The sequence below is a fragment of the Panthera tigris genome, chromosome A1 (genome assembly GCF_018350195.1).
Source record: "Panthera tigris isolate Pti1 chromosome A1, P.tigris_Pti1_mat1.1, whole genome shotgun sequence".
Lineage (NCBI taxonomy): Eukaryota > Metazoa > Chordata > Mammalia > Carnivora > Felidae > Panthera > Panthera tigris.
Genome location: NC_056660.1, coordinates 25,489,436 through 25,500,126, shown reverse-complemented (window position 1 = coordinate 25,500,126; position 10,691 = coordinate 25,489,436). Strand labels below are relative to the sequence as shown.

Below are 10,691 nucleotides of genomic sequence, written 5' to 3'. Positions count from 1 at the left end.
ACAACGGAGGAGCCTGCTTGGGATTCCCTCTCCCTTTCTCTCTGCCCTTCCCCGACCCCTCTTTCTCAAAATAAATAAATAAACTTTAAAAAAATAAAAAATAAATCAAAGGCTTACGTTCTAACAGGGAGAGAGAAATAATAAGTAAAATACATAGAATGTTTGATGGTAAAAATGCTACAAAAGAAGTGTATGAATCTGGACATTACAAAGGCTATGGAAGAGAGCTCTTTTCCTCATCTCTTTCAGAGAGAGAGAAAGGGATTGTGATCTGGTGCTGGGGGCAGACTGCAGGAGGGCTCTTTTCTTTCTTCCTGTGATTAAAATCTAGAGCTAAACCAAGATGATTCCTAGCATGTTGAGAAAGGGAAGCAGGGTTGGCCAGAAACCAACCAGAGGTCAACGAGGATATACTTATACTTGTCTTATGTGGGGAGAAGATAAAGATCTAATTCATGTAAGAAAGTGATACAACTCAACAGTAAAAAAAAAAAAAAAAAAATCCAATTTTAAAAATGGGCAGAAAAATAACAGATAATAAAGAATAACATGTTCTAGATATGATGATGATTGAACAATTCTATAAATTAACTAAAACTAAAAGAACTCACATGATAATGCAGGGAAATAGGCAATAAAAAATAAAGAATATGTTTGATGGTAATAAATATGCTATATTTATTATAGCTATAGCTATTATTAATGCTATAGAGGAAAATAAAAATAAAGCAGGGAGAGGAATGGAGAGGGTTTGGAGAAGCTACAAGTGTCAAGGGTGTGGGCAGGAGCCATTGGAAGAGGAGGACTGGCTTTGTGGAACTGAGGGAAGATTATTCCAAGCAAAAAATAAGAAAACAACCCAACAAGCAAAAACCAAAATACTATAAACAAATAGCTGAAGAAATCAGAAAACAAGCAACAGGTCATACCCAAGGAAACCAGAAGAAATCAATAAAAATAAAAGCAGAAATTAAGCAGAGAAGATCAACGAATCACACAGTAGGGAATATCAATGAAGCTAAAAGCTGTTTTTTAAAAAATAACTGGAGGGGCACCTGGGTGGCTCAGTCGGTTGGGCGTCCAACTTCGGCTCAGGTCATGAACTCGCGGTTCGTGAGTTCGAGCCCCGTGTCAGGCTCTGTGCTGACAGCTCAGAGCCTTCCTGGGGCCTGTTTCAGATTCTGTGTCTCCCTCTCTCTCTGACCCTCCCCCATTCATGCTGTCTCTTTCTGTCTCAAAAATAAATAAACGTTTAAAAAAATAAATAAATAACTGGAAAAACTGATGAAGAAAACATCAGACAAGAAACAATTACAGACTAGAAAACAATAATAGAGTTTAAAGTAATAAAAAAATAAAATGAGTATTGGCAACCTGGATAAAAGAGATACATTCTGGAAAAAAAAAAAACAACAACAAAACATAAAATGCCAAAATGGATACAAGAAGGAAAAGAAACACAGAGACTACTAATAAAGAAATTGACATGATTATTAAGGACATCCTCAACCTTGCCCCCAACAAAAAGGCCCCGCTCCTAATGATTTTACTATTGAGTTTTGACAATTCTCAAGGAACAGAAAACAACTATACAAATCATGCCAGAAAACAGAATTAGAGGGATAACCTCATTTCTTGAAGCTGGTGTTTCTTTGACTTCAAACCCAAACAGTGTCAGGACAAGAAAAAGAAATTATGAGCCTTTTCACTTCTGAGTATGAATGCAAAAATCTAAAGAGACTATTAACTATCTGAACCCACCAGTATATTACAAATAAGAATCATCATCACCAAGTATTTATCCTAAGAAGGCAAAAACAGGGCAACATTAAACTATCAGTGAGTGACTACCTGGCATATCATAATGCTTTGTAAATATTAGTTATTTTTTGGCTATTAATGACAGTGCGCATATAAACTTGTACAATTGTTGTCAGGTGAACTGGGGAGATCCTGGGCCCTGGGGCCTCTAGCCAGACAGAGCCAAAGGACTCGCGGACGATTTTTGGTCAAGGGAACCGATTCAAGGACAAACACGCAGCACAGCACATGAGCGACACAAGCAGGCAAGTTCATGAAAGCAAAAAAGCACACTCTGGAGATATGAGAGCCGGCGAACTAGAGAGGGAGGCGGGGAGCGGGAAGGACCGAGGGAGACCTAGCGAGCATGCGCAGGTGCGCAGGCGCGCAAGTGGGCGGAAGAGCATGAGCGAGCTGCACGCAAGGTGGGGATGTTTCTATCTTTTATTGACAGTTGTTAACTAGCGGGCGGAATGCGTATTACTTGGGCGGCAAGCAGCGTTTCAAGCTTTTTCCTCCTAATTTGGTCAGAGGTTGCTTGTCGTGGCACCTGCCATCTTAGTTCTGCCTGGGTAGATCCGGCTTCTTGGGGAGAGCTGTCAGGACCCGCCTCTGACCTTCCCGATAGCTGGCCATGACTTCCTCGTGCTGGCCTCCAGGTATCGTGTTAGAACCTGACTAACTGCCTACTCTAACACAATGACTTTAGAAAACGATTTGATACTGTCTTGTAAAGTTGAACGTGTGTAGTGGGTAACTTCCAGCTCCGCAATTCCACTCCCAAGAAATACACCCTAAGGATCGTTACTTATATGCAGTTGTAGATATATATAATATTCTTTGTGGTTTTTTTGTGAAATAGTGAAACAAGAAAGAAAAAAAAGGAAGCAACTTACGCCTCTCTCCATAGGAAAAGAGATAAATCACTTGTGCAGTAATCACACAATGGCCTGCTATTCAGCTGTGGCTTGGAGGTAAGCAATTGGAGGTCGAAGGGTTGAAGATGAAAGAGAAAAGTAGTCACAACTGTAACCAAACCAACGCGTGTTGGCTCCTTGGTGAGTCATAGAAACTGCACCATGTGAGTTGTCCCTTAAGGGAAACTTTATTTGCAGCAAATGAGTCCAAGCTTCCAAATAAGGTTTTCCTTGTGCGACAACTCACTTGGTGCAGTTTCTGTGACTCACCAAGGCGTAAACGCCTGTTGGTTCGGTTACAAATTTGGTGACCCAGATGGGACAGCTGTCCTGAGGTTCTGCCCTCCAGTTCCCTGGGTTCCGACGGACGGAGCAGCAGGCAGCGGAAGCTTGCTTGGGCTAAACGGTTCAAGCTGTCAGGACCAGGGGCAGATTCCTTGGAGGAGATTCACCCTTTTTTGGTGCTTGTGACCACTGGCGTGCCATTCTGTCCTCATTTGAAATCCAGATCTCATTTGAAACTCTGATTATATTTACCCGAAGGATTTCTGTTGGGATAAATTATGCCAGGTCCGTGGCAGAGATCTTAGAAGTAAAACTAAAGCTCTCTCACAAAGTCTGGGCAAGACAGCATAACAGAATACACTGGGTAAACAGGGCCTTTCTGGTAAACACTCTGGGAGATTGAACACTGATTAGGGTCCAGTGTTGAGTCTAGACATCCCCAAGTGACAAAGGATCACATGACCCAGCCATTTGGAGGGTTGGATGCTCCAGCCTGGCGAAATGGGAGTGATCTAACAGACTGATCTAGGATCTGGGAGATTGAAGAAATCACTCTCCCACTTGGTTGTTTGGTTTGTTTGTTGTTGTTCTGTTTGTTGTTGTTCCCTGTTTAAATCCACCCTGGGGGCGCCTGGGTGGCTTAATCCGTGAAGCATTTAAGTGGTTAAGCGGCAGACTCTTGATTTTGGCTCAGGTCATGATCTCACAGTTCAAGTTCCGCATCTGGCTCTGTGCTGGCAGTGCAGAGGCTGCTTGGGACTCTCTCTCATTCCCTCTATCTGCCCCTTCCCCGCTCATGTGCATGCACGCTCTCTCTCAAAATGAATAAATAAAATTTAAAAAATTATTGGGCCAAGTTTGTTAAAACTGGACTTGTTTTCCAAACACATTAATACTCGTTTTGGCTATCTTTGATGGAAATGAGGGTGATTTTAGAGAAAAATTATGTTCCAATAATATATCTTTGTGGATGTTAGATTTAATTCTGATTGTCTTAGTGTTTTTTGTTTGCCTATAAACCTGGATCCTGAATTCTGGTTTCCTTGAATATCTGACTATGGCTCTCCAAACTAAGGTTTCCAGTTTTCTTTCATTCTCTTGACTTGGAATCAAGTCAAGACTTGGACTAAAACTGTCCCCCCCCCCCCCTTTTTTCCTGAAGCCCTGCAAACTGAAGCTAGGCAAGTAAAGCCCTATTTATGAAGCTCCAGCCTTAGCATTCCCTGATTTTGACAAGCTGTTTGATTTGTCTGTACATGAAAGGCAAGGAATAGCTGTAGGGGTTTTAACCCAAATGCTGGGGCCCTTAAAGAGAATGGTAGCTTCTTTTTCTGAACCATTGGACATGGTGGCCAAGAGGAGCTGTGGCAGCCACGTGCCTCTTGATAAATGAAGCGAAACAAACAAACAAAAAATCCCCTAGAAGTCAGCCTGTGCCTGTTTGGACCATGTTTCCAGGGTTTTTTTTTTTAACCTAGGAACTATCCCAAAACAAAATGTTACAATCTCAGGCCATGCTGACAGATAGATACTCCCAGATACAGCTGCCACCCTACCCCCCAATCAGGAAGAACTTGATCAGATTCACTCTGGCTACAAAGATCTCCAGAGTGAACCTCTGTCCACTGCAGAGGAAATCTGACTTCTAGACAGCAGCGGTGTTGTGGATAATGGACTAGGAAAGGCAAGATATGCTGTCGTATTCCTAAAGGCTCTCATGGAGGCCAAAAGACCGGCCCCACGCACCTCAACCCAAAAGGCAGAAATAATTGCACCAGCCAGAGCATTAGAATTGAGTGAAACAGGGGCGCCTGAGTGGCTCAGTTGGTTGAGTGTCCGACTCTTGACTTTGGCTCAGGTCACAAATCTTATGGTTTGTGAGTTCGAGCCTCTCATCGGGCTCTGTGCTGACAGTGCAGAGTCTGCTTGGGATTCTCTCTCTCCCTCTTTCTCTGCCCCTCTCCCCACCCCGCTCAAAGTAAGTAAATAAACTTTAAAAAAAATAAAAGGAAGGAACTGAAATTAAGGTCAGCCAAGCCTCCAGGTGTCTTTCTCCATCTGTCACCTCTGCTTCTCCATGTGGATTTGTTACACGCTTCTCTCTCCGTGGACTTCATTCCTCTGCAACCTCTGCAGGTTCACAGTGAAAATGGCTGCCTCACACTTGGTAAACTTACAAGTCGCAGTTCCAGACACATAATGAGTATGACCTAATTTTTCCTGGGTCCCAATTAAAAATTTCCAGAAAAGAGAATTTTACAGGGTGTCAAACACTAGCTCTAAAATCTGTGGATCCTGTGATACAAATACAGCTGCCAGAGGTCCATTCTTGTGTCCACCAAGAAAAAAATTCACTGAAAATTTAATCAAACGGGCATTTAAAAAAATTTTGTTTTTGAGAGAGAGAGAGCTTGAGTGGAGGGGGCACAGAGAGAGAAGGGCCAGAGGATAAGAAGCAGGTTCTGTGCTGACAGCAGTGAGCTCAAACTCACCAACTGAGCCGTGAGATCATGGCTTGAGCCAAGGTCAAATGCTCAACCAGCTGAGCCACCCAGGCACCCTGAATCAGATAGCCTTTTAGTTAGGCGGTTAGGATTGCAACTCTGGAGACAAAGATGTAGGTAGGAACCTGACTCTTTTTCTGAGGAGGACAGAGAGGGGCAGGGTTATAAAGGCAAAAGTTCACAAGTGCAGTTCTCATTTAGGCCCTCTATGCAGAACACAGACGGAAAATATGTGACCTGGGATTGACTGAGTTAACATTCAAACGAGGGATTGAAATTTGTCGAATCCTCTTGGCTCCTTTCGGAGTGAAGAATGCTAACAATTCAGGTGTCCTGGTGAGGAGGAGTTAAGTCCAGGCGGAGGGCTTGCAGCTGGCACAACATTTACGGTTCCTCCGATGAGGGTGGGCATAAATTCTTCTTAGTTTATGGCCTCCCGGCCGTATTTGTAAAGAAACTCTCTTATGTAGGCTTGCTTCCTCCTTTTACGCCTGAGACAGGTGGATCAAGGTGGCAGTTCCCAAAAGAGGGGAATCTTTGTGAGCTGGGCAGGTATCTACTTGCAAATGACCAATGTTAGAATCAAACTAACATTCACATACAGGTCAAAGGACAAGGACACTCTGACTCCCAAAACCTGGGTTTCCAAGCAGAGTCATTTTTTCTACAGCCCCATCCAATTTGTTATTTAAAGTGATCCAGAAAAATTTGCCAGGTAGAGTGTAGGGAGAGCAGTCTCAATGGAAGAAACAACATTGTTAGAAATAAGGAGGCATTAACATGGGCATAAGTCATATGGACTGGCAGGCCCCTGTTGTGGCTGTTACATGTCTTCCATATCAAGATCCCAAATGGGGGAAGAAAAGCGGGCAGAGTAGGTGGTATTAGATTGTGAAAAGCTTTGTATGCCATACCTTTGAATTTTATCTTGAAAACAGAGGGAGCCACTGAAGGTTCTAGAACACATGATGTCATGTGTCATCTACAGCTTAGAAAAATAAATGCAGAGGGTGAAGCCTTAGCGTTGTTACTAATGCTAAACTACTGAAAACAATCATGGTTGCTGATGGAAATTATTTCTTGAATTTATTCTGGTTTTCAATTTAATGTATATGTATTTGCAAGTATCTCCAGGGTAAACCAGAGAATTTGTTAAGCAATCGCTGACCTCGGCCAGTAAATATGCAGTTTATTCACAGAATCCTCCTCCTCACCACCTGCAGAACAGAAGGCACAACACTGCACCTTCACCCTCAGCGTGGTTGGAGGACATTATAAATAAAGATCCCATGGAGAAGGTTCATTGTATCCCCCAGGAAGTCAGCGTATTGTGAATTCCAGGCAGCCGATTTATGGACTATGAGTAGGAGATGCTCTGAAAGTGAGTGATATTAATGTGAAAATGTTGGGGTTTGGCGTGAACAGTAAAGAAAGAATTCTTGAGGCATCTTTGGTGCAAAAGGGTGGTTTTATTAAAGCATGGGGACACGACCCTTGGACAGAAAGAGCTGCACTGGGGTTGTGAGGAGTGGCTGGTTATGTACTTCCAAGTTGGGAGGGGGTTAGGGATAGCATAAGTCTCTGAGGAATTTGAAAGTAAGGTTTCCAGGACCTTGAGGGGGTTAGCTATTATTGTTAGGAAAAGGTCACTTACTACTGTCTAGTAAAACCTGAGTCAAGAGACCCTTCAGGTGTATATCAGGGAGCCATATACTTGGGGGATGATTGCTCAACTGTATCTCGGGGAGTAGAGATATAAAGGAAGTTTCCAAAGGAATTTTTATATGTTAAAGGAGATTTACACGATCCTGGAGGTTGGGCTAATCTTAAGCTAAGTTTGCCTTTTGGCTTTAGCAAAGTCTTAACATGAAGGCGGTTGAGTTCCCAGAAGATCACTCTGCCTGTCTCAGAACTTGTCAAAGGGCTGTAAGTTGTAAGGACGTTTAATTCTTTTTATCTTTGTTCTCCACATCAATATGAACGAGCCATACCGCAAATGAGATGTTCTTTCTAACTGTGCTGTACTTCTCTCTGAATGCCAGTATTTCATCCTAATCCATTTATGAAGGCAAGCTGTTCTCTCTCTGCTGCTCATCTTCCCACACTTCCATATTTAACTAACATCTGGTTTCAGTAAGGTTTCACAGCCCATTGACTTTTGACTGGTTGATCACGCTCCCATAGGGATAATACTGCCCATTGTAGGTATGAACTCTTCTTATAGTTTATTCTTATTTCAACTAATATCACAATTTATGTGCAGCCTGTTGCCGAAGCAGAACTTGATTTAATTGTGTGATTCTAAGTAGCTGATGCGTAGCCAAGGTTCATCAAAGGGAAAATAACCAGAGCAAAGCCACCACATTGGTGGTTGGCGGACAAATTAGGGCAATTAAGACCCCTCTATGCCGTTTTGCCACTTCTGCGTGTGAAGCCGGGAATGCACCTCTTATTTCTCTTTCCTGGTTCCCATATTTCCTCCCGTCGTAGGCAGGAGGGCAGCTTATGGCCCCTGCGTAGTGAAGACAGTCAAGACATGCAGATGTATTTTACAAATAGAAATAACAACAGCCCTCCTTCCCTCCTCACCGAGTTATTGTGAAGATCCACTGAGAAGTCGTTGCAATTCCTTTGTAAGCTGTAAGGGGCAAAACTCTGCCGCCGCAGCCTTGCCTAAAACCCTCCAATCTCTCCCCCTCAGGACCTTGAAATGAAGTCCAGAGTCTGTACATGGCTTAAAGATTCTTCCTGAGCGGGCTCACCTCTGCAGCTGCCCCCTGTCTCTGAGCCACCTCCTGCTCTAGGCTTCACCCTGTTCAGATCCCCCACTGGCTGTGCCCCACAGGCCTTCACTCAGGCCGCACTCTTTCTTCCCTGCTCCTCCCTTTCACCCTCATGTGGGCTGGTGCACCTCCCTTTAGCAACATTGGCTTCCCCAAGGAAACATTTCTCAACAGCAGCACAATTGACAATTGGGCCGAATAGTTTTTATTGTGGGGGCTGTCTTTAAACATCATAGGGTGGTTGGCTGCAGGGATGGCCTCTATCCGCTAGATGCCAGTAGCACCCCCCCTCAAGTTATGACAACCAAAAATGTCTCTAGACACGGCCACATGTCTCCCTGGGAAACAAAACTGAACCCGAAAAATCTCCACTCCAAGGTGTTGCTTTTAATGGGGCCAATTATACTCTCGATACATCCAGATGCTACAAGAATAATAAGAACAACAACAACAAGAAAGCTTTCTTTATTTGCTAATGGTGGTCTCTTCTTGGGTTCAAGCCACCATCACCCTCCTGAGGGATAACACTTGATCTTGCTAATTAAAAGTACCCTAGTCTCTTCTGGCTTAAAACCATCTCTTTCATTGTTCTCCCACTGTGTGAAGGGTGAAACATTCTCGGAAATCTGATTCCATGCTTACTCATGACTAGCAGCGGCTCACAAGTTCTTCACTTATTGAGTAAATCATAAGCGCTTCTGAACACATAAATATCCTGAGGGTTTCTTTTGTCTTGTGCCTCAGAAGAAGAAAGTGGGACCAAATGAGCTGGCGGTGGATAAGATTACAGACAGCAGGGCTGAGCGGGAGTCGGGGAGGAGGGACGGGGATGCTGTCTCTGATCCTCCCTCCGCCTAGATCCACAGTTTCCTGCCTCAGCTGGGTAGGGGCTGGATTTCGCATTCTTCTAAAGACACTTGAAAATTTCCCAGTATTTACCCATAGAAAAAAGGAGCAATGTCCCCTTACTCTAAAATCTCCCACCAAATTTTCTTCCTTTTTTTTTTTTAAATGTTTATTTATTATTGAGAGACAGAGAGACATAGAGCATGAGCAGGGGAGGGGCACAGAGAGGGGGAGACACAGAATTTGAAGCAGGCTCCAGGCTCCGAGCTGTCAGCACAGAGCCTTATGCGGGGCTCGAACCCAGAACAGTGAGGTCATGACCTGAGCCGAAGCCGGTTGCCTAGCCAACTGAGCCACCCAGGCGCCCCACCCCCCAAACTTTCTGGTTATTTAAAACCTCCCTCCTCTCCCAACTTGGGGGAGGAAGGTGAGAGAAGACAAACCCATGGTACATCATCCCCTCTTTCTTCTTCCTCTGCCTTTCCTCTTAGAAGCAAATGGACTTTTGTTTTCCCTTCCCTCCCTACCTGGAAGGGATTCCCCCCCTTCCCCTCCCCCACTCATGTCCTCCTCCTTCCCACATTCTCTGTTTCCCCTTCCCAGCAGGCATCGTGGCAGCAGACCTACAGTTGAAGAATCCTGCTTGTGATGGAGTGGCAGAAGCACTTAACTCAAGCACTTGATTCAAAGTACTTAACTCAAACGTACTACTCCTTTATTCGTTCATCAGATAATAGTTAGTCGTCTTATTTCCTTGTTTGTGTTCCTAGCAGGACAGGGTTGTGCTTGCCTTGTGAACCATTGCATCCCCAGCACTCAGCATGATGCTGCATAACATATTACCTGGAATATAATAGCTTAAAATAATGCACATTTATTATTTCACAGTTTCCACGGATCAGGAGTCTTGGCATGGCATAGCTGGCTCCTCTACCGAGGCTTTCACAAGGCTGCAACCACAGTGGCACCGCCATGAGATGGGGTCTTATTTGAGGCTCCAGGTTCTCTTCGGACCTTCTATGGTTGTTGGCAGAATTCATTTCCTTGCGGTTCTAGAACTCCTAATGACCTGCTTCCAAGCCAGCAAGAGACTGTTGCTGACACTTTCAGGGCTTTCATCTGATTCAGATCCACCCAGGATAATTTCCTTTTTGCTTAACTCAAAATCAACAGATTTGCAAAATCCTTTCAACTTTGCCACAATACACAACTTCAGCACAGGAGTAACATTCATCATAGTCACAGATCCTGCCCACCTTCAAAGGGAAAGATTACACAAGGGTATGGGTCATTGGAGGTTATCTTAGAATTTTGCCCAAATCTTGCACTCCAAAATATTGGTTGAGTGAGTGTGTGAAAGAAGGAAGGCAGGCAGGCATCCTGTTTGTCTTCACAATAACTCTGGGTGTAGGTAGTATCACCTTTACCTTATGGAGAAAGACATTCAATTCAGAGGCAGCAAATGATTTGCCTTCGTTCAAAGACATGAAATTGCAGGATGAGGCTCCAGACTGAAGCCTGTCTGAGTCCTTACCCTTTATGCAGCAAAACACTCT

At 43.9% G+C, this 10,691-nt stretch overlaps 1 protein-coding gene across 2 annotated transcripts in view; it reads left to right on the top strand.

Moving 5' to 3' along the window:
- The first annotated feature begins 2,124 nt into the window (after window positions 1-2,124).
- Window positions 2,125-10,691, top strand: part of GTF2F2 (general transcription factor IIF subunit 2) — a 201,090-nt gene continuing 192,523 nt past the window's right edge. Inside the window, exons 1-2 of one of the 2 annotated variants that reach the window (XM_042974418.1) lie at window positions 2,125-2,459; window positions 2,663-2,774. The gene's annotated coding sequence lies outside the window, so the exon portion shown is untranslated. The remainder of the gene's footprint in view (window positions 2,460-2,662; window positions 2,775-10,691) is intronic. The other variant, XM_042974472.1, reaches the window with a different exon arrangement.